Consider the following 22,644-nt stretch of genomic DNA (forward strand, 5'->3'; position numbering starts at 1 on the left):
GTGATAGACCCAAAACTCAGGTGGGCCACAAAAGTAGCAATGACGTGCTTTATTGTTTTACGTTGGGGCCACCTGAGTTTCAGAATGGCTTAGTTTTGTGGTGTGGATTCATATGATGTAAATAAGCCAGATGAATGGACAGGATGCACTACAAGAAGAAGGACATCAAAAGTGCTGAAAAAGGCACGCCATTTCTTGTCCCGGCGCGAGGCTGTGAAAGGTTTACCAGCGCTTGTATGAGCGCCGGAAATTGTGAATCCGTAAAAGTGAGAAAAACGCCGCTAAAGTCTGTCCAAGCGCCGCTAAAAACACTGTTCCTAAAAACTTTTTTCACGGAAAAGCGCCGATAAAACTCTACACAAGCACCTTTAAAAGTCTTTGTATAGATTTGAAAGGCCCCAGCAGGCCAATAATATTTTTTTATTACATATAATTCAATTGAAACCTGCATTTTTTTAAAAAAATATTTGAAACATAAAAAATGATGCAATACAATTAAAACTGAATATTAAACAAAAATTATATTATTTCACAAAAAAAATATAATATTTATTACAATAAATTAAAAATGGTCTCGAATAAATAAATAAAAATAAATCCTCTATATGGTCTACTCGTAACACAAGTGCCATCAAAAAGCTGAAGTGCTTGTAGGCCTAAATTCAGGCACAATTGATTAAAATCCTGCATACAAGGAAAAAAAAAAGAAGGTCAAAAAGTAGCATTCAATAAATTGATGCATGGAAAATAATCAATCCTTTGATCCTATCCTTAAAAAGTAAAAACTATCAAGGCAACAAATGTTGTAACTTGAATTCCATTACATCTATTGGCCCTACATTGATGCATGTGTTTTATCCACGCCCGTCCATCCATATGCACCCTTCACACGTGACATTCAAGTGTACATGTGACCAATATCAGTGGTGAATCTGGTTCATTAATTACAATTCTATGATCTGCCAAATACCAGTTTTACTTAATTCAATATTTTTTCATAGGAATAATATGATTTGCATAAAGATTGGATGGTCAAAATACCATAATATTTCCAGACACGCAATTATTATCCGATAATAGTGTTAATTCCATAAAATTAAAGTTTAGCAGTTCACCCATCACAAATAAACTAACAGGAAGTATCTACATAATGATCACAATAATAGTAGTAAAGGAACAAATTTAGAAAGTTGAGAATCTATTAGCATCTACAACAACTCTCAATTTAATTATACTCTAATATTAAAAAAAATAAAATCAAAGAAAACCATTCCAAAAGATTGAAGCATTACCTCATATATTGTTGGGGTAAATGAAAACCCACGCCTTATTTCTCTGCATAGACAAAGAAACAAGGTTCAAAAACTGAATCTCTTGACAAACCAATGAACAAGTGAAAAATTGAATTAAATATGTAAGCAGAAATTACACAAGTACCATTGATTTGGGTGGCAAGTTATACTTGAATTTTTCCCTAACAATTCCCCTATTTCCATGGATTCTGACATACAAATTCTACTTATAGCTTCAACTTTTTGCAATAGAAAACATAGTGTCCCATTCGCAGTCTGTTAAGAAGCTGGTTGAATTTCAGCTACAATGTGACTCACATTTATTATCAGTTCCCCTACATCATATGCATTGAAGAAAGAAGAGGAAGCAGAAAAATTACAAGGGCTGTAGCCTAACCGAAAGAACTACATTGGCAAGTGCCGAAGAGAAAACACTTTTGGAGGAACCACAGAGGAAAAATGCTGTAATATCACCATCTCATATGCATATATCATGTATAATGAGAGAGAAGTAGATCTACAGTTTTGTATGGTTTACAGTTATGTCTGGATTGTCGCTTTACCTTCACATACATAGCAGATGGTATAGCCCATGCCTTCAGAGTAAGGACAGTTTGCTACTTCATCAACCCCTTCCAAAAACTGCAAGATGAAGTTCAGGAATAAAAACAAATGGGAAAGAGCACAACAAGTGATTAATACAAGCATAATTTGAAGCAGTAAAACCCAATCTAACCTGTGGTTCCATGTTGGGTTCACCAGTACCATCACACTCTGTAATCAAATAGAGCAGTTTTTTGAGTGATGTATGCTATGAAAGCACAACCTTTTATGTTCAAGTACTAAGACTCCCGGCAACTACCTACTCAATTTATAGGGAAATGTAATAAGTATGTGATGAACAAGAAGGATCTCTGAAAGATAATGCTAGAATGACGTATGATTGTGTCATTCCTTTTCTTGAGAAATTCTCCAGTGTTATCAGAGCACTATAAGTTATAGTGGTCCTACTTGAATCAGACAGTCAAATCCATTGATCTACTATACTGTTCACCAGGTCCAACCCATTTTTCATGGGCTAACACTACAAGAAAAGGGGGCTTTAGCCTCAGTTCAAAACAGTGGCTAAAAAGGTTAAAAACTGAAGCTAAAACATTTAGCCTCAGTTTTGCCTCAATTATCCAAACCGAGGTTGAAACCCCCGTGGCTAAATGCTTTAGCCTCAGTTTTAGCAACCGAGGCTAAAATGACATTTATACCCTCGGTTCTTCAAGTGAAGCTAAAAGAATATTTTAGCTTCAGTTTTCTTGAAATGAGGCTAAATTAAAATTTTAGCCTCCATTGTTTCCAACTGAGACTAAATCCAAATTTAGCCTCAATTGCCTCTAACCGAAGCTAAAACTATTTTTAACCTCGGTTCTTAACAACTGAGGCTACAACCTTTAGCCATGGGAGTTATAGTCTCAGTTTAGGTAACTAAGGCAAAACCGAGACTAAAGATGAATTTAGCCTTTGTTGCCGTCAACTGAGGCTAAATTCAATTTTTAACATCATTTATTAATAACTGAGGCTAAATCTAGTTTCTATCAACAAAAGTTAACAATATTATAATCAACCAACGATGGAACCTGTGCATGTTTCCCGCATTTAACATCTATCAAGACAACAATCAACACAATACCAACAAAACAATTAATGGTATATTTAAAGTTTTCAAAACAAACAAATTGCCATTGCTACTGTTGTTGTACATCCACGATTTCTGTCATTGCTGCTGCTAGCTTCATTGAGAGAATTTTTCCTTGGTTGTGTTTTTTTGGGAATTACGCCACAGGGCATTGAGACTGGGACTGTTGAGGTCTCCTTCTTGAGGAAGCAACATAATGTGCTGTTTGGCCATTGATACGAGATATGTACCTATGTTTACCTGAAAATAGAAACACAAAATTGTAAGAGGATAGACATAAATTAAGAGAGATCATACAAAAGCGTGATATACCCCATAGATTGCACAAAAAGAAATCAAACAAACAGTCTGCGATGAATTTAAAAGAGCAAATAAAAAGGAAAATCAAATGAAAGAATCTAAAGAAAATAGAGCATGAGATTGGATGATCACTGTTTTGTTGCTGCCTTTGTTTCCTTTTTGTTTCTTAATAAAATCAATTGTCAAAAATAAAAATAAAAAATAAAAAAAATTCATAGTTCGCAGCACAGTTTGTTGGTGTAGGCTCAAATAGATTGAAGATTATCAGTAAAAACCATCAAAGATCATGCAATTCAAACAGGATGAAAGAAGAACGCAAGTATTCCAAGATCAGATAGAAGATGGAAACAAGTATCACGGAAACCCAAAGCTACATCAACCTAATAAAATGTCTCATCCACATTTAAATTGGAATACCATCCTTAACTGCTGTCATAGGAGCACTTCATCAAGTTTATTCAATGCACACACCATGGCTCTTCACAAACTTATCGAAGGCATCCAGCAAAAAAATTTAATAAAGTAGTAACTAATAAGACAGTAGGACAACTTAAAAATCGGTCAAATTCCAACTCATTGCTCAAAACCTTATGTATGTCCCTTCACCAATGAATTCCCAATTACTTTAGGAAATAATTGGAAAGACCAAAAAGATTCCATGGCTTAAAGAGTATGATTACCTGCAAATGATGACTGTACGCCAGACCTGCATAGGTGCTCAAACTTTGGTCGAAAGGGCAAGTGCCTTCTCATAATATGAGATCGCCTCATTGTCCATCCTGACAGACAACAGATTTTTTTCCTTTTCAGTTTTTGGCATCAAGGCTAATGAAATATGAACTTCAATCAAATTCCACAATTAGTCATGCTGCGTGGTAACCAATAGTTCCCACAAGGAGCGTCCATCATTGATAAGAATGTTTCTTGTCAGCTTGGCCAGATGAACATCAACCAAATAGACCTTAATCTACTGGTAGTGCATGCTAATCAAGAAATCTCTCAAGGCCAATGGATGGTACAACTTGAAGAACTACAACACAATTAATTGGTTATGGCCAAAACAATTCTAGCAAGAAAGAATGCAGAAAAGATTTCAAAGATGTTCGACTCAAAATAAACTCAAATTACGAAATGAGAACGTTTCCCAAACACACATTTTGTCAGTTACCTCACAAATTGTGAGAAAATTCCCTAGTGACTTGGACATTTTTCCATTGTTGACAGTAACAAACCATTGTGCTTCCAATAGCTCACATTGCTCGCTGAACATGCAGCACAACTCTGGGCAATCTCACTCTCACAAAGAAGACCCACTCATTACCATGAATGCATAGAAGATGATATTTAAGTATCATTGTTATGCTCTACAGCAATAAGCTTTAATAAACCAGACTACGACAAGTATGCCTCAAAATCAGACACAAGTTTAGACACATACATGTCAGAGCTCACAAAGATCTTGAAAATGGTAGTTTAGTGAGTCATCTTCCTCAAATGTGACACTCATGCATGGCTATTTATCATTTCAAAATTCACATTAATAAATCAAAGATAATCATCATTTGATTGATGGTTATCAAATGGATGGTTAACAGTGAATGGTTTAAATTCCAAGGCAAAATCAAATGATTAATTTCATGTGGCTGGTGAAATTCAGTTTTATGCTCAAAGCACAATCGGTTAAGTTATTTGTACAATCTAGATTATCATATAACTTTTCCATGTTCTGTTGGAAGAGTTGTTACCATTCTGAACTTGGCAGTTACTCCTCACATGGCACACAAGTTTAAACAGGCTCAAACAAAGAAAAACCTTGAATGTATCTCAGAATTATTCCAAACAACAGTTTAGCTTCTTGGTGGTGATGCTCCAAATTCAAAAATCAGCAGTCTGCTTATTTCATTACCACAATAATTTGTGAAAATGATTAGTATTTTCAGCAAAAACAATGACTAGATGTTTATTATCATTTATTTGTGGGCTCCGTGTACCCCACTGGGCATGGATTTAAGTAGCGTTTCAGAACGTGACTCGTTTGGGGACCAAAACCAGTATGACTTGCCCTTTCTTCGTCATGCCCATAGACAAATGAATATGCAAATAAAAACTCTACAGAATTATATGATTTTCAGCTCGGTTCTTGAAAATTACCTATATGCACGCTCTCTTTTGCCTACTGCTATTCTGCTTTCTTAAAAATACTAGTTTCACCTACTTTCTTAGAAATAAACTAAGAAAATGGACATAATCATAAAACCATACAGATTAACTTGAAAATAAATAATTTGGTTTTTTACTATCATCATCCCAAGTATGCTCATCATTAAGGAATAAATATTAGCAGAAAGAAATTGTATTAGACACATACCTGCAAGTTTTTGTAGATATACCAAAACGGTCATAATAGAAGCAAGAACGGAATCTGCACATATCAATTAAATGTCTGAACATACTTTATCTAGGTAGTATTAAGAAATATGATCATACAGAACTAAAACAGTCCAATCAGATATTTGGATTGTTAACTCATAAGGTGGCCACACATTTACAAACATAATGGATGGGTTTAAAAAATTGTCAGTGGATAAGATTCACCCATAGATGTGTTACCTGATGAGCTGACAAGGCCGATTTTTGGGCCAGTTCATCTGCACAGTGAGCCCCACTGTTTGCATGGTTCGGATGTCTGCTACATTTGCCAGGTTGGCATGTAAGCTGCATGTAGAGAGGTTCATGAGGGCTCACCAAAACCATACAAAAGAGAATGAAGCTTTGAGATATTACAGGTGCATTGATAAGCTTGTTCAGAAGCTTAGTATGCACCTGAACTGCAGCACGTAAACCACCAAACGCAAATGAGAATGCCCTTGCTAAGGTTAAAAGGGAATTTGCAACAGAAAAGATGCAGAGTATAACCTACATCAACGATCACTAATTAGAATGGAAGTATATCTTTAACTGACAAGTCTTGTTATTTCTTGAATTATCAAACATACTGCTTGTTTTTGTTAGCAAGTGAAAACATGCAGAATCTGTGAAGCATGATCTACCCTGTTCAAATTCTTCTAAACAATGAGGATTTATCGGGTCTGGATGTGCCCGTTCATACAAGTCTCAAACATTGTTTGGTGATCCATGGAACATTTTTGGGTGAACCATACCATTGACCTAATGGGCCCACTGTGGATTAGGAAAATGTTCCAAATTTGAAGTTGAAAAAGTGTTTCTCCAGAAATCACACAATTCGGGTGATCCTATCCATTGTTCGGAGAACTTTTGAGGATGCAAATGGATGGCTAGGAAAACTCCAACCAATGGTCAACATTCAATTGACAGAAGCCTTCCAATTGGTGGCAAAGTTGTTCTAATCAGTAGGGCATGACAAATTAATGGTTGAGACCTTGTATTTCAGTGCATAGATATGTAGATGGAGTGCTTCATAACTTGGATACTTGTCTGGATACATGTATTCCAAGGGAAAAGAAAAGAAAGGTAATGATTTTTTCGATGTTGAGGCATGGATTCCATTATTAGGGGTCATGTTTAGGATAGCAAGTGGAAAACTCATATTTGTTTGACAACGATCACCTAGTTTCTTGCACTAGTAATCTCACAGTTTGCCTACAACATAATTAAGAACAGGAGTTTCAGTTTCAATCAATCTCCATATAATTACAATCATTTAATTCTCTGAGGTTTTCATAAGGTATAAGAGAAAATAGATACTTGCCTGAACAAGTAAGTTGATCCACTAGAAAATAGATACTTGTCTGTTTTTTTTTTTTTTTTTTTTTTTACCGCTTTGTCATCTCATTTCGGCCTCCGTCTCACATGCAACGCACGTGCCATCCCTAGAAACCATCATGTAGGAGGCGGCATGCCAGGAAATCCCATCCCAGTTCGGGCATCTCGATCCATGATGACTGACACCGAAATGATCCACACGAAAACACGGAGTAATCCGATCCATACCTTCTCTTGGAGAAGCCCGTAAAACCTGTCCTGCTCTTCTGGTAGCCAATCCAACGGCTCGATTGCGCTCTTGATCAAGCAATCCAGAAGCTTCTTCCATTGGAGATCAACATTGGGAGAATTCAAGACCTGGAAACGAGCGGCGAGCAGTAAATCGATGGCCACCTGAATGTACACATTCTCCGTCTTGAAAACCTCTGATCCGCCAGATCCTTGATTCCCATCAGCAATCGACGGTGTAGAGAAGGATTCTAATGCATCGGTGGGGTCAAACGCGTCCGACGGAGATGAAAACGAGGGTTTTGGACCGCTTTGCAGACGGGACATACAAACGTGAGAGATTGCATGGATTTCAACATAGATTTCAGAGAATTGGGATCTGAAACATACTTTCGAGAAATCAGTTTCTTGATTTCCTTCTGTGATTGCTGAGATGAACGAAGAATCGAGCGGATCGGCTTCGGATGCAGCTAAGAAAGCTGGATTTAGGGATTTTGCGATGATCTGTGAAAGGGAAAGGGAAATGAGAGAGAGAGAGAGAGAGAGAGAGAGAGAGAGAGAGAGAGAGAGAGAGAGAGAGAGAGAGAGAGAGAGAGAGATTTCAAACGCACCCTGTGGGATTTCTCCTTCGATCGACGGATGGCAGCTTTTTGAGGTGTTTGGACAGTAGAAGACTTCATCTTCTGGGCGCGAAAGTTTGAGAGAGTGAGAAAATGAATAGAGGGATTTATACAGGCGAGTTTTATTTTATGCTCCGGTTGCATACGACGCTTGATACGCATGCACTCAGAAACTATATACTGAGCATACATTAACTCAAATCAAACTATCTACATCGTAGAAATCAGTAACACTAGGTCATAATCGAGTTTGAACAATCCTGGCCACAGATTCGTGGACACTTATTTGTTGAAACAGGGCCCTTGGATATTTTAAATTCTTAACCGTCCAATAAATATCCACCAATATAATAGTTGGATAATAGAATAAGCTTAATTTTTGGTTGATGATACACCTGAAATTTCATAAATAGTTTGAACCGTTTAATTTTAATTACTTGTATTCCATGTATTATAAGTGTTTGCATATCATTTATGACCCTTTGGACGCGGATCGTGTCCTACCCAACCCGTCTCCAGCTAGGAATGGGCAACAACTTTGAGTGACAACCGTGGTATATGACCTGTAAAAGGGTGGATTTTTTGTCTCAGTTTCTCACCAGTCGAGGCAAAAGGGTAGACTTTTGGCCTCAGTTTGTCACCAACCGAGGCAAAAGGGTAAACTTTTGGCCTCAGTTGCTCACCAATCGAAGCAAAATGGCATACTTTTAGCCTCAATTGCTCACTAACCGAGGTAAAAGGGCAGACTTTTAGCCTCAGTTGCTCACTAACCGAGGCAAAAGGGTAGACTTTTGACCTCAGTTTCTTACTAACCAAGGCAAAATGGTAGACTTTTAGCCTCAGTTCTCAACAACCGAGGCAGAAGGGTAGACTTTTGGCCTCAGTTCTCAACAACTGAGGTAAAAGAGTAGACCTTTGGCCTCAGTTTTTCACCAACTGAGGCAAAAAGGTAAACTTTTGGCTTCAGTTGCTCACCAACTGAGGCAAAAGGGCGGACTTTTGGCTTCAGTTTTCAACAACCGAGGCAAAAGGACAGACTTTTGGCCTCAGTTGCTCACCAACTGAGGCAAAAGGGCAGACTTTTGGCTTCAGTTTCTCACCAACCGAAACAAAAGGACAGACTTTTAGCCTCAGTTTTCAACAACCGAGGCAAAAGGGCAGACTTTTAGCCTCGGTTGCTCACCAACCGAGGCAAAAGGGCAAGCTTTTGGCCTCAGTTTTTCACCAACCGAGGCAAAAGGGCAAACTTTTAGCCTTAGTTTCTCACCAACCGAAGCAAAAGGGCATACTTTTGGCCTCAGTTTTCAATAACCGAGGCAAAAGGGTAGAATTTTGGTCTCAATTGCTCACCAACCGAAGCAAAAGGGTAGACTTTTGGCCTCAATTTCTCACCAACCGAGATAAAAGGGTAAACTTTTAGCCTCAATTTTCAACAACCGAGGCAAAAGAGCAGACTTTTGGCCTCAGTTTCTCATCAACCGAGGCAAAAGGGACTTTTGGCCTCATTTTTCAACAACCGAGGTAAAAGGGAAGACTTTTAGCCTCAGTTGCTCACTAACCGAAGCAAAAGGGCAGCCTTTTGGCCTCAGTTTCTCACCAACCGAGGCAAAATGACAGACTTTTAGCCTCGGTTTCTCATCAACCGAGGCAAAAAGTGAATTTTTAACCTCAGTTCCTTTACAACCGAGGCTAAAAACTATATTTAGCCTCCTTTTTTTGAACCGAGGCTAAAAAATTGAGGCTAAAGGCCTACTTTCCTGTAGTGTAACATGCAAAAATCACACCATTCTGAAAAATATTGACCATTTGATCAATGTCCTTTAGTATGGACGGTCAAGATCATTTACACAAAAAAGGTCCAGTCAACAACTTGATCAATGGATTAGACAAAAATCATGACATTCAAAAACTAGGAGTGCTATAATTATAAAAACTAGGAGTGCTATAATTATAATGCTCTGAGAGCACTGGACCAATTCTCCCTTCTATTTATTATTATTATTATTATTATTATTATTATTATTATTTTTTTTTTACAAAATCCAAAACATTTTATGCAGAGAGACATTAAGTGATTCTTATTTCTCTAGTTTGTGTTGGTAGACTAGTATTACTTCTAGTTTTACAAAACGTGAAGCCAAACAGCAAGAGATTCTGCTGTGAGAGCACGAAAGCATCTGTTTCAAAAAGTTAAGGGCCTGTTTAGATAGAATGAAAACTAGGGAATGCAACCAGTTTGCATCGACAAGACATTTGCATCTGTTTGGGAAACAACAAAGGCTGCAGTAAAGTATTTTCATTTGCTTTACCTTTACAAGGGAGTCCCAACCTTCTTTTTTCTTCTTCTTCTTTTTTTTTTTTTTTTTTTTTTTTTTTTTAAAAAAAAAAAATGGGGGGCAAAAAGTTTGCCTCTGATATGAAGTTTTAAATGACAATTTTGGAAGGAAAAATGCTTCCCTTTGTAAGATTGCAATCTGAACAGTTCCAATGAAAAGAAAAAGGCATTTTCTAGGAGTTCTACAGTCATAACCCCATCTTCACGGGTGCCCATTGAGGCCTGTCAAGAAAAATCACCATTTATAACTTCAGTCCCATTGGAAAGATATAGTCAGCAAGAATGATGGAGTAGCTTATCTTATTTCAGTCATTTTATTTAAAGTCACATAACATTGGCCCTTTCCTAGAAGTAGTTTTGTTTAGTCCTTCCAAGATAACTTTAAAATGGGATATACCAAGATTAACACTCACTTGCCATGTTTTTACAGCACGTTCAGTCCCACTCGAGAAGTTAGAATACTCCATATCTTCTTCACCTAAATAAAAGCCCAAATTTTCTAATGCTTCCTGCCATAATAACAGCAGGATCAATAAACAAATCCTACTACAGAACGCATCCAGTTAGAATTTAACCAATCTGCATAATGTTTTACATCTAAAAAATGCCAACAATGATTTACATACACTAGTAAAGTTATCCAAAAAAATTAGCAGAACAGTCATGGACTAACTACAAAAGGCACTGCTACTACCCAATAAATTAATAATTTTGAAACTTGAATTCAGAGAAAATTTATAACTGGAAAAAATAATAAACATGCATATAGGTCACCTCAACTTCAACTTATGATTTATAAACATGCATATAACTAGATTCTCACGGGAAAAGAAAAAGAGCAAATAGGCCGTAGCAAAAATTTGTAGTATAGAGGCACCATAATGTTGGATACTAGGACTCAAGGAAAGATTTAGCCTTTTAGTTCTAAAGTTTGACCAGACCGAGTTGATAAAAACTTGCCTATAATCAAAGGAAGACATGGCCCCAAGCTCATATTCCAACTGCACCAACAATTGAAGAGCTTTAACTTCAGCTCCAGGTCACAGTATCACCAGCAAGCTTGCAAGGAACTATGGCTAGCTGCACAAAGATGAACTCAATTAAGAGCTAAAGCTTTTCAACCTCTCATTGTGCGGGCATGGTCGTGTGAGATTAGATGAACTCAATTAAGAGTCCTACTCCATTGTACTCAACTTGTAAGCCCAGAATTGTCAGGGTAAGAACATATAAGTACAACTCCAAAATTTACCTTTCTCCATGGGCTTGATTTTGATGAAGTTTGAATTGGAATCCCCATCTGCATTCACAACAACATGAGATTAATTACAAAAGGAATGCACCTAAAATTCGCACAAGTAAAATAGAAGATCAACACATGCACACCCGTCAAGCTTTTGGCATAATCAGTTCCACCACATAAATAGAAAACCACACTAATGCTAATGCCATCATTAGGCTAATGCTAATGCTGCCAGAATCAATAACACATTTGACACTTGCAGAAAGGAGTTGCAGAAGGCAATGGTAGTCCAGGATTGGAACAGAGCACATTGCAAAAAGAGACTCACCTCAGGACTGCATTTTCAAAAACCCTCTAGAATGGGGGTTTAAATTAGATTAAAATCCAAACACACCAAATTCCAACTGCCAAATGCACCTTCAAACTGAAATCCCTTCAAATACACTAAATGGAAAACTGCCAAACACACCCTAATAAAACATTTGTATACACCTGACCACGAAATCCTTTCTATCTTATCATCCTTCATCTCCATGAAAATAGGCTTAAATTAAAAATGTCTAGAAAATATTACAAATTACCCATAACATATTGAAGACACCCAAAGTTCAAATGCTACACATTATGAACCCCACACAGCTGGCACAACCCACTTGCAATTCATATCAAACAAAAATTTTGCAGTACACAAATCAAACAGCCGATAGAATAAATATCTGACATTTTCAGTAATCATATCTGACATAGCCTCTGGATTTGAGTTGAGTATCTGGGAAAAAAGGATATTCAGAAGTTGAGGTAACAAAGAAACAGACACCGTACCAATTTGTTTATTACTACAATAAATTTTTTTTGGGCTACATATTCTCCTAGACTCAGTAAAGCATAGTAAAAAAAAAATACACAAATAAAAATATATTTTAGCAAAGACACATGACTAAAGGACTTCACGTTTAAGGTTCTTCTCTCCTCTTGCTAGCTTTCGAGACCATCTGGCACATGTTAAAAAAGCTTTCTTTTCCATTAGCTTGATGGATGGCAAGTTCACCCCTTTTTTTCTTGTTTCTTCTTTGCAATAATTTTTTTGTTATGGATTTTTTTTTGAAAGATAAAAATATATTTAAAAAGAAGAAGAAGAAGCCTTCAAGTTAGTTCATCCATCAAACACAAGGAAACAACAACGAGCATTTGCAGTCTATGACTTAATTAGCAAATGTAAGAACTTCATTAATTCAACATTTCAACTACTAAAAAAATTCACCAAATATCCAATACCATTCTAAAAGAACCTCCAAAATCAACCAATACACACCCAAGGAACAAGCAATCAACTGCAGTTAAGAACCGCCAAACCGTAAATTGGCAAGTGAATTGTAACAGAAGGGAGAACCAATGAAGAACAAACTTTATCAATTCAATTGACTTAAGACACACCAAGGATCGAATGTCAGTACCAAGCCTACAAAGGCTATATCAATTCAATTGCAACTTTGGTTCTAGTGGGAATTATCATTTCTATTGTGAAGATGCCTACAAAGGCCATACCTTAGCCTGAGAGGCAGGTTGATTGTTGAAACAATTAATGCAAGTAGAAGATGTTAATGTTAACGTATCTTTATTTTGCTCACATTATTTAATGTAGAAGATGTTAATCTTAACATATGAATGTAAGGAAAAAAGGTGCTCACATGCACTTTGATTGGCACAGGTAGGTTGTGGTAACCCATGGATCCAGGTACAACCACGTTTTCTACTCAGATCAACAGTGTATGCTACTAATCAAAGTGCACATGGCCACCTTGTAGTTTAGTAAACTAAATGAGTTAGGCTTCTGAGATGATACTCCGAAAATAAGAAAGAAAGCAAAAATGGTCAGCTTTCAGGGAAAGCCTAAAGAACAAAGATACATGATGCTTGTAGCAGTAGCAAGTTCCTGGGATTTATTCGTTTGATGGCACACGCAAAACACAAGCATGATACACACATACCAAATATATTAGATGGAAAATATTACATATGGATTTTGTGCTTCCTGAGATTGCAAGGACTCTAACTAGGACTTTTACCAGCTTGGTGAGTGAGGATGCTAACGGTTATGGTTCTGCATGTGCCGAGATGAAATCTAGTAAGTTAGAATCCAAATCCATGCAGCCAAACGACACCTAATATATATATATATATATTTATACACACACACACACACACACACACACACACATATAAACGAGATAGTCAAGTGTAATTACCAGCTTCCTCTGCTATTGACTTTGCAACACTCAAGCCTTTCTCCCTCCTCCTTTACCCGGGCTTGGGACTTACAGAGTCTATCTCATTTCCCATACTTAAAAGTTGCTTATATCAATGTCGTATAGGATTCATTCCATCACAAATTCCTATAGTATGTAATTAATGCTTAAAAAGTGTAAAATAAGATGCAATTCCTCTTAAATACTTCTAATCAAACAACTAAAGCAATGAATTTTAGAAGTTAATAAATTTTTAAAAACCCTTAAATTCCTTGATGTAGAGACTACATGTGTGCCGTGAAAAAAACATGTTTAACGCATTTCTTTTATACCATCAATGCTTTTAAATAGAATCCTCTCCCGCAAACCAAACATAAAAGTCATCTAAGTTGAAAAATCTTCAAATTCTCAAATTCACAGTGATTTTATAATAACTGGCTAATTATATATATTCTAAGTAATATTGGCTAGTAAAAAGTATCCAGAGTCAACTCACCCTTATTAAAACAAGGACAAAGCCGGTCCAACTGCAAACGCATCAACACCATAAATGCCATCTGATCAAATGGAAACGTGGGGCCCACAGCCCCATCTTTGATAGCTGAGCGGATGTGCTAGGAATTGGATATTCAACGATTGACGGTGCATAAGAACTAGAAGAGGTTGCTGCAACCTCACAGCGGCGAGAATCTCCCAAAACAGAGAATTTTATAGTATAATAATTAATAACTCTCCAAGTTCTTTCACCCATGGACGCAGTAGAAGCTGTTTACAGGACAAATTTTTATAGTATAATAATTAATAATAGTGTATATTATATAATGTCACTACAAGAAAGTAGGCCTTTAGCCTCAATTTTTTAGCCTTGGTTCAAAAAAAGGAGGCTAAATATGGTTTTTAGCCTCGGTTGTAAGGAACTGAGGTTAAAAATTCACTTTTTGCCTCGGTTGATGAGAAACTGAGGCCAAAACTCTGCCCTATTGCCTCGGTTGGTGAAAAACTGAGACCAAAAGTCTGCCTTTTGCCTCAGTTGGTGAGAAACTGAGGTCAAAAGTCTACCCTTTTGCTTCGGTTGGTAAGCAACTGAGGCTAAAAGTCTGCCCTTTTGCCTCGGTTATTAATAACTGAGGGCAAAAGTCTGCCCTTTTACCTCGGTTGGTGAGCAACTGAGGCCAAAAGTTTGCCCTTTTGCATCATTTGGTGAGCAACTGAGGCTGAAAGTCTGCCCTTTTACCTCGGTTGTTGAGAACTGAGGCCAAAAATCTGTCCTTTTGCCTCAGTTGATGAGAAATTGAGGCCAAAAGTCCGCCCTTTTTCCTCGGTTGGTGAGAAACTGAGGCCAAAAGTTTTCCCTTTTGCCTCGGTTGGTGAGCAACTGAGGCTAAAAGACTGCCTTTTTGCCTCGGTTGTTGAGAAACTGAGGCTAAAAGTCTGTCATTTTGCCTCAGTTGGTGAGAAACTGAGGCCAAAAGTCTGCCCTTTTGCCTCGGTTGGTGAGCAACTGAGGCCAAAAGTCTGCTCTTTTGCCTTAGTTATTGAAAACTGAGGCCAAAAGTCTGCCCTTTTGCCTCGGTTGGTGAGAAACTTAGGCTAAAAGTTTATCCTTTTGCCTTGGTTAGTGAGCAACTGAGGCTAAAAGTCTGCCTTTTTGCCTCGGTTGGTGAGCAACTGAGGCTAAAAGTCTGTCCTTTTGCCTCGGTTGTTGAGAACCTAAGGCTAAAAGTCTGCCATTTTGCCTCGGTTGGTGAAAAACTGAGGCCAAAAGTCTACCATTTTGCCTTGGTTGGTGAGTAACTGAGATCAAAAGTCTGCCCTTTTGCCTCGGTTATTGAAAACTGAGGTTAAAAGTCTGCCCTTTTGCCTTGGTTGGTGAGCAATTGAGGCTAAAAGTCTGCCTTTTTGCCTCGATTGATGAGCAACTGAGGCTAAAAGTCTGTCCTTTTGCCTCGGTTGTTGAAAACTGAGGCTAAAAGTCTGTCCTTTTGCCTCGGTTGGTGAGAAACTGAGGCCAAAAGTCTGCCCTTTTGCCTTGGTTGGTGAGCAACTGAGGCTAGAAGTTTGTCCTTTTGCCTCGGTTGTTGAAAACTAAGACTAAAAGTCTGTCCTTTTGTCTCGATTAGTGAGAAACTAAGGCCAAAAGTCTGTCCTTTTGCCTCGGTTGTTAAAAACTAAGGCCAAAAGTCTGTCCTTTTGCCTCGGTTGTTAAAAACTAAGGCCAAAAGTCTGCCCTTTTGCCTCCGTTGGTGAGAAACTGAGGTGAAAAGTCTACCCTTTTGCCTCCGTTGGTGAAAAACTGAGGCCAAAAGTCTACCCTTTTGCATCGGTTGGTGAGCAACTGAGGCTAAAAGTTTGTCCTAGGAATTCTACACCGCTCATGAGGTGGGTCTCATGAAGCTGAAGGTCCAAACCCATCAAGCATTCAGTCATACATTAATCAGCACCGTCTGATTACAACAAATGGTTCTGATGAATGTGGCCCATCATGTATTTAAAATAAACAAAAAGGATGAGACGCTTACGTGGCAATGGTACACGTAACCAGGCTCTGCGGACACGTTGAACGGGTTTAGTGATGCACATCGGGTTCATATTGTGCACGTTCCACCCTCTCTCGTGAGCTAGCACTGGGATCCGCTTCCCACGTGCATGATTGCTAACATGGCACTTGATCGATCGTTCATCTTCATCATGTAGTCCCTCAGCTCATTAGACCCAACCACCTTTGTTTGCTCTAACGTGACAAACATGAAAGAACGTGCACGTGTGGAATGTGTACCATGTGTACCCTATATTAAAAAAAAACCCAACCTCACTTCTTCCTCTCTGCGTCTATCCACGCCCTCTCTCTCTCTCTGTGTGCTCCGATCCACACCCTTGATCCATTCTCTCTCTCTCTCTCTCTCTCTCTCTCTCTCTCTCTCTCTTTCTCTCGATTGGAAGAAGGAGAGCTGCTAGAAGACCTCCTTATCATTCAGATCCAGATCCAGATCGAAATCCATTCTCTCTCTCTCGCTCTCTCTCTCTCTCGATTGGAAGAAGGAGAGCTGCTAGAAGACCTTATCATTCAGATCAGATCCAAATCCATTCTCTCTCTCTCTCTCTCTCTCTCTCTCTCTCTCTTTCTCTCTCGATTGGAAGAAGGAGAGCTGCTAGAAGACCTCCTTATCATTCAGATCCAGATCCAGATCGAAATCCATTCTTCTCTCTCTCTCTCTCTCTCTCTCTCTCTCGATTAGAAGAAGGAGAGCTGCTAGAAGACCTTATCATTCAGATCCAGATCCAAATCCATTCTCTCTCTCTCTCTCTCTCTCTCTCTCTCGATTGGAAGAAGGAGAGCTACTAGAAGATCTCCTTTCCGTCTGCACAAATGATGAATCCTCCTTTCCGTCCTCAAGGTTCATCTCTGTCGGAAAACCGCTTTTCTGCCCCTCGAAACCGCAGGAAACCGGTTTTCCGCCTGCCCCACCATAGAAAACCACCTTCTTCTTCTTCCAGGTAGACGGTTTTGACCACAATCAGTGGTTTCCGTACATCTTATTGACTGCATTGTTTTCTCCCGAAACTGGGTGCTTACGTGAATACGTTATTTTGTTATTTATTGCCATTTCGATCTTGCTTTTTGTGGAAATTACAATCTAGGGTTCTTTTATCCTTCGGATTTCTGCTCCTACTTTTCAGAAATTAAGGTTTTGTTTTGTATTGATTTTGAAAATCGAGTCTTTTAAATCGATTCTGATTAGGGGTTTTGGGGGAATTAGGGTTTTCCAAAAGCTAGCATTGGTGGAATTAGGGTTGTAGGAGTACTTATCAATCAGAAAATATTCGTTTCTTGTTAGAATTCTCATTAAAATGGGTTTTTTCTATATAATTTCTCGTTTTGATTCTGGGTGTGTCGTTTTCTGGTGAAAATTAGGGTTTCGAGGGAGTGATCGACGGTAAAAAATCAGGTATCGTTCTTTCTTCATTTCCTTTCTTGTAATCTATGTTGAATTGATATTTGATCGGAATGAATTAGGTTTATATTTGTTGAATTCCTTGTTCTGCTTTTTGAAATGTTGATTTATGGCTTTAGTGGAGTGATCATTGATTGTAGAAATGAGTCCTTTTCTTTTTGAAAGATTTTCCATATAAATTTTTTTGATGGTTTTTGGGAATGCTGTTTCAAGTGGAATTAGGGTTTTCAGGACTGAGAATCTTTTGGAAAATTCTATCTTGTTTTCTAAATGACATCTGACTATAACTTCTTCTTATGGTTGGCATTCTGATAAAAAAAACTGCCCAATTCTATTAAAATAACTCTCCTGGCTTGTGGATTACCTAATAAAAAAAACTAGGGTTTTGTTGGACCAATCATTGCTTGAAAAAGTCATATACATGTATGTATATATTGGAATCGCACAAAATGTTTTTTGCAACTGGAATTCTATTGTTAGGGATTGAATTGTCTTGATGCTCTTGGAAAGTCATGTTTTTTAGTTGCTTAATTTTCCAAAAGTTTAATGGGGAGTCTATGAACTTTTCTGGTTTTTTGTCACTTTTCAATTTGTGGTAATTTGAAATTTTTCTTTGAATTCATGCACTTCAGAATATAAACTAAGAAGTAATTTTTTTATATTTACTCTTTTTTTTTTTCTTTTGATATTGGATTCTCTTTTTCTCTTCTGATCCTGTAAGGCACTGTATTTGGAATTTCTTACTTCAAATTGAGAAAATGTTTTAAATTTTGCTCTTTGTTGGATTTTGGAAATTAATTGGTTGTTCAATTTGTGAAAAAAAAAGTGTGGATGATATGCAATTTGTGGGTTAAGCATTTTATTGCAATATTTGATTTTCCACATTTTCTGCATAAATTTCATGTTGGTTATGAAAGTATCTGAATCTGGACTGGAGCATGGGCCATGTTGACATTGAACTGTTTTTTTTTTTCCCCAAGAATAGATTTTGCATTTTCTTATATTTGAGCAATGCTGGACTTTAGCAGGGGATATTTATAAACTTCATCTATGAGCTGGTGGCTTCTGTGTTTCTTAATCTGAGGTGGTCTTTTTAAGTGTAGTATCCGAAATTCAAGTCTATTGTGGACTTCCATGTTGGTGGTGTTAGAGGTCTGAACGTGGTGATGGGATTGGTGCTTTTTCGGGGAATGAATTTCTGCAATTCTAATTCTCTGATTTTATTGTTCATGTGCTCATGAAGGCCAAGCTTAAGTGAATGTGTCTAGCTAAGGTGGGTAGATGAAGAAGAACAAATTTTGTTTTCTGGTTGTTTTATTGACTGGAAAATCTGACTTATCCCAAAGGAAGTGGGAATCGATATGTGATTTGTTTCAGTGAATTATATCTGAAATCTGAACAGTGATGGCCTCAAGGGTCAGGCCAGTCCTGCTATTTTTGGTGATTTGTATAGCGCTCTATGGTTCTGCTGTAGCGGAACCTGAGAAGGAAGTCATACAAAGGATAAGGACTGCTCCTCGTAGGAACTTAGAAAGTAGTGTTATAGATGGTACTAGCACGGAGGCAGCTTTTAGTGGTACTGAAGATGGTCTCCATGGTCTTGATGAGAGGAAAGGTGGAAGTGGTAGAGTTTCTGTGTCCACGGTTGCATGGTTTACTCTTGCAATGGCAGCGACAACAGGGTTGGGTGCAATACCATTCTTCTTTGTGGAGCTAGAGCCGCAATGGGCGGGAGTGTGCAATGGAATAGCTGGTGGGGTGATGTTGGAGCCAACAGAGCTTTGACCTCATACAGGAAGGGCAAACCTATGGTAGTGGCAACTGGGTTGTGATTGGGATCCTGTCTGGAGGCGTTTTCATTTGGCTCTGTAAGAAGGTGATGAATCCAGTAATTTTTATGGCTTTCTTGTCATTTTAAAATTGAGGAGCTGATTCTTTTCTCCAAAATTGAATTTCCATTTTGAGCTTTGATTTCCACCATATTCAATTACTTTTGTTGATATCTCTGATGTGGGATTTCCTATAACCCCATATTCCTAAAGGCATTACGACTGTATTTTTGTGTTTGTTTTTTTTCCTCCCTCAATTCAATATCCGCTGCTTTTATTCTTACTTGGCAATGCTTCTTTGTTAAGTTTACATCTAGTTGTGTGCTAAAGCTATTTTCAGCTCTTGTTGCCCTAAACTTATTAAATAAGCGAAAGATTATTTCTTTTATTGTGCTCTTTGTTTTTGCATTTCGGATTGCATTCCATTTCTAAGCTTCATTTTGAATATGTTTGTGGATGACTAGTTCATTTTGCATTTCGGATTGTTATTTTTATTGGATGCGTAACCTAGTTCAGGATTTTGGTACCCTGGAATAACTCAATCCCATGATGTGAGTGCATTGAGGCAGAAAGAAATCAAGGGAAATGCTATGAACAGCAGCATCGTGCAGGTTGCATTGAAAGCATTCTTTTATGAAATGCTAAAATTTGATGTAACTAAGAATTGCTTTTGAACTTGACCTTGTTGAAAACTGACCTCACCCATCTCATGTAGCTGTGGAGATGATGGTCGAATTCAGGGAGGTGGAAGGAAATTCTAGACTCAGAGGTGCCTGTGCCCATGCAAGGTAATTTCAGTATTAAATGGCTGCCATCTCCGGATTAATAATACTAAGCAATCTCTGAGATTTCCATCATCACTCTTCTGCATCCGTTTATTAAATTTTGTGGCTACTGTTTTGTGATATTTCTAGAATGGGTCTATTTAGAAGTTTCAATTCATGGTTTAAATTTGTTTTTCCATTATTGATGATGCTACTATGCTTTTGGCTATAGGTAATCTCAATCAAAACTTACAACAATAATGATAGGAGAGCTGGGAAGAATTCCTAAGCAGGCAGTTGGAGCTTGGTATTGTACCTTTTCCTCCGCTTGCCATTTGTTTTTTTGGGTTTGATGCAGTGAAGACAATCTTCATTTCCTTGAGTGTTATTGATGCAATGCTCAAGGAACAAATGAGAAGTAAAATTCAAGAAATATTGGGTGTTTTGGTCTTTTCCACCTTTTCTGGACTTTGGGGGGTAGTTTAGGTATTTCCATTTCAATTTGGGGTAGTTAAGTAATGTTCTTCTTTCAGTCAAAGTCATGGATACTAGGTTGCGAGGATGTGGTATTTTTAGTTAGCTTGTTCAACAAGTCTCATTGGGCTTTGATTGCATTTCTTTGGAATGCATTACATTTAAGATAGTGGTCGTTAGCTGGTTGGTAAATGTAAACGCATTGGAATGGAGCTATGGCTGCAATTCTCTACAAATTCTGAATGGAAAGATTTGGAAGGGTGCTTTTGGTGTCTAAAATGGTTCTGTTTTGCTGGAACTATTCTCCACACAACCCTAGTTGGGGCTTAAGATTGGTTTTTATTGAAGATTTTTGGCATTTTCTTCCAATTGCAACTGCTGATAGCATTTCCCTTGATTTTGGTTCGTTCTCCGTTTTCCTTCTCCATTGGGTGAGGAGATTAGAGAGGGGTGATGATGTGGGCAGCGGCTAATATCGAGCTTATGGAAGAGCAGAAGTCACTAAAACACTCTTCAGATGAAAATCTTGAGTTGAAAGCTTACATGGAAGATCTCTTGTTGACGAAAAATTTCATTGAGGAGTTGATGGAGAAAGGTTAGCTAATTGAAAGACTGGAAGAAGAACTTATTGAAATGAGTGATTCACTTGGGCAAATGAATCATAACCTTGAAGGTTTGAAGAGTGATCTGAATAAGTTACTAAGGAAAGGGATTGCCTTGATTCTGAGGTACTTGTTTTGAAAGAGCAGCTAGAAATGGCACAAGCTGTTGCTAAAGAAAATGAAGCAATTGCTACAGAATCTCGACAGGTGCTTGCTGATTCTTTTTTATCATTACCTTATTTCTGATTTTTCCCCTACTTGTGTCATGTTTGGTTCTCAATGTTTTCCCTTTCGATCTCAGATAGTTGAGGCAAGGAAGAACTATGCTGAAGAGGAGGAGGAGGTGAAGCTATTAAAGAAGTCTGTGGAAGAGCTAGAATATACTGTAAATGTATTGGAAAACAAGGTCAGCTCATCAATGGTTACTAGGATATATACAGAACGTTTCTTGTATTACGTTTAATTCGCTTAATAGTTTTCTCAAGTAGCTTTTACTTTCCATTTCTTTTAGGTGGAGATTGTCAAAGGAGAGGCTGAAAGGCCACAGTTGCAGAGAGAGGAGCTAGAAGGGGACCTTATTGAAACAGTTCATGTGCTGATTGTTGATATTGTGCATGGATATAATTACTTTTGAAAACTTTAAATATGAACTTTAAACAGTTCATATGATTAGTTTTGGAAAATTGATATTGTGCATGGATATAATTGTTTTGTTGATATTGTGTTGATTGTTGTCTTGATGAATGTTAAATGGGTGAAATATGCACAGGTTCAGTCGTTTGTTGATTATGATATTGTCAACGGTGGTTGATAGAGAAATGTGGTAAAAAAAATCAAATTTAGCCTCGGTTGATGCCAAAAGAGGCTAAATCCATCTTTAGTCTCAGTTTTGCCTCAATTACATAAACTGAGACTAAAACTCCCGTGGCTAAAGGCTTTAGCCTCGGTTGTTGAGAACTGAGGTTAAAAATAGTTTTAGCTTCGGTTGGAGGTAACTGAGGCTAAATTTGGATTTAGTCTCAGTTGGAAATAATGGAGGCTAAAATTTTGATTTGGTCTCATTTCGAGAAAATTGAAGCTAAAAGATTCTTTTAGCCTCACTTGAAGAACCGAGGCTATAAAAGTCATTTTAACCTCGGTTACTAAAACTGAGGCTAAAGCCTTTAGCCACGGGGGTTTCAACCTCGGTTTGGATAACTGAGGCAAAACTGAGGCTAAAGGCTTTAGCCTCAGTTTTTAACATTTTTAGCCACAGTTTTGAACTGAGGCTAAAGCCATCTTTTCTTGTAGTGTGTATAAGAATAATGTTTGAAAACTCAGAATTCAAGTT

At 37.8% G+C, this 22,644-nt stretch overlaps 3 long non-coding RNA genes across 3 annotated transcripts; 1 reads left to right on the forward strand and 2 right to left on the reverse strand.

Annotated features, from left to right (window-relative positions):
• Positions 1-579: 579 nt before the first annotated feature.
• Positions 580-2,370, reverse strand: LOC131233170 (uncharacterized). Its single transcript, XR_009165105.1, has 3 exons — positions 2,029-2,370; positions 1,856-1,934; positions 580-684 (listed from the first exon to the last, which is right to left on the reverse strand). It is a non-coding gene; the product is annotated as an uncharacterized LOC131233170 (long non-coding RNA).
• A 7,520-nt stretch (positions 2,371-9,890) lies between these two features.
• LOC131233853 (uncharacterized) lies at positions 9,891-13,015 on the reverse strand. Its single transcript, XR_009165380.1, has 3 exons — positions 11,456-13,015; positions 10,620-11,286; positions 9,891-10,428 (listed from the first exon to the last, which is right to left on the reverse strand). It is a non-coding gene; the product is annotated as an uncharacterized LOC131233853 (long non-coding RNA).
• A 6,912-nt stretch (positions 13,016-19,927) lies between these two features.
• LOC131233702 (uncharacterized) lies at positions 19,928-22,076 on the forward strand. The gene is made up of 6 exons (XR_009165329.1): positions 19,928-20,085; positions 20,190-20,262; positions 20,471-20,545; positions 21,478-21,521; positions 21,616-21,720; positions 21,826-22,076. It is a non-coding gene; the product is annotated as an uncharacterized LOC131233702 (long non-coding RNA).
• The last annotated feature ends 568 nt before the right edge of the window (positions 22,077-22,644 follow it).

The sequence above is a fragment of the Magnolia sinica genome, chromosome 18 (assembly GCF_029962835.1).
Source record: "Magnolia sinica isolate HGM2019 chromosome 18, MsV1, whole genome shotgun sequence".
NCBI classification, from domain to species: Eukaryota; Viridiplantae; Streptophyta; class Magnoliopsida; order Magnoliales; family Magnoliaceae; genus Magnolia; species Magnolia sinica.